Genomic DNA, 1,985 nt, shown 5'->3' on the forward strand with positions numbered 1-1,985 from the left:
ACCCGAGAACTAGAAAGGCGAGGCTTCACCACCCATTTATCCCTCCACCTTTCAACCAGCACCACATGTGATTATCGGCCAGGCTGGCACAATTAACTAATTCAACTTCCTAAGCAGGTATGCATTCAACAGTCATTCAGAGACGGAAGGGCACCGTGGAGAGATTTAACTTCAGGGAGAAAAAATGTAGGGAGTCTGGTGGCATAGTGGGTCATTCCTGTGTTGGGCTGCTAACTGCAAGGTCAGCAGTTTGAATCCCCCAGGCGCTTTTCAGGAGAAGGATGTGGTTTTCTACTCCCCTAAGCCCTTCCAGGCTCAGAAACCCACAGAGGCAGTTCTCCTCCTACAGGGTCTCTGTGTGTTGGGATTGACAGTGAGTGAGTGGTTTGGGCGTTCAGACTCCCAGTTCTACTTATAAGATTTCAGGGAGCAAAGGTAGATCCCGGTAAGGCGGGTTCCAGGGAGCAAAGGTAGGTCCTCCATAGGATTTCCCGGTAAGGCAGGTTCCATCTTGTATATGGAAGAAGAATGTGTCAACAGGCAGAGTTCAGTCTCTTAGAAAAAAACAAAATGTCAAGTACAGGTACATGGAACTTGATACGTGGGAGTGGGAGGAGGTGCCTAGGACACGGTGTTTGCCCTTCAAAGATTTGCTAGCTAATTAGGAAGACAGAGCTGAGAACAGGTCATTCTGCTACAACACAGTACATTCTATACACAGTCCATCCCGGCGGTCTCTACAGCTGTACACGCCCGCATGGCGGCCAGTCGTCACACGTGGCTGCAGAGCACCTGACCTGTGGCCATTCCGCACCGAATCTGTTGTAAGTTCACACCAAACGTTGAGTGCTTTGCGTGAAACAGATGGCAAAATATCACGATCGTCTTTATACTGGCTATGTGTTGAAACGATCATTCCGTCATCATCGTGATTGAATGACATTACAATTCATTTCACCTATTTCATTTTACGTCTTAATATGGCTCGTGGGACATTTCTACCACTCCTCGGTCAGTTTGTCATACTGCGATGGCTTACAGGTGGCTGGAATCCTGGAAGCTATGCCACCAGTATTTGTGATGCCAGCAGTCACCCACGATGAACAGGTTGCAGCAGAGCCTCCAGACTAAGAGCAGTCTAGGATGGAGAAATAGGTTGTCCACTTCGGAGGGGTTCGCCCCTACATGCCAAATGAATAACAGCAGAAGATTGTCAGGCATAGTGCCAGAAAGATGTTTACTTGCATTTTATTGACTGCGCAAAGGCATTCGAGCGTGTGGATCATAACAAACTATGGATCACATTGAGTGGCATGGAATGCCAGAACACTTGATTGTGCCAATGTAGAACTTGTACATTAAAGATGGGGAATGTCCTGCCCATGGTACATAGACAGCCCACGAAATCATTAATACCAGTTAACAACACCCACCTCACCAAAGAGCACTAGTTCTAGCCATCACATTAGGGGTATGTTCATTAAACGTTTAACCAAATATGACAAGCTAATTTTTAAGTTCATAATATCATATGGACCACAAATTATGTGATAAATATCCAACTAGCCCTTGGCAGAAAAAAAGATTCCCCCCCTGTGATAGGTAGGGTTATTATGCCAATGTGGCCAATAGGAACGTGGGATTAATAACGTCGCAGTCTGATTGGAGGGCAAAGAGGTCAATGGCTCTGCAAGGCCTGGCCTCTCTTTCTCTCTCTGGTGCTGGAGCGTGCTGGAAGCATGAGAGCTGCTGCTGTAGCTAGTTCTCTGCCTCAACCCGTGAGTCACACTACCTGGGGGCCAGGCCAATCCGTGGATCTTGTCTCTCGAGCTTGAGGCTCCTTGGAGACCTGCTTCACCACGCTGCCGGTACGTGCATCACTTGAGCTTGAGACTGGTGGATTCCATCACCTTGCACTGCTTGTGTTCCATATCCCATCCGGGCCTATTTTCACTAAGCTCCTGAGCTACTGACTGTTGGTGACC

Source organism: Echinops telfairi, unplaced genomic scaffold (assembly GCF_000313985.2).
Source record: "Echinops telfairi isolate 266 unplaced genomic scaffold, ASM31398v2 ScPeMD7_7458;HRSCAF=8496, whole genome shotgun sequence".
Lineage (NCBI taxonomy): Eukaryota > Metazoa > Chordata > Mammalia > Afrosoricida > Tenrecidae > Echinops > Echinops telfairi.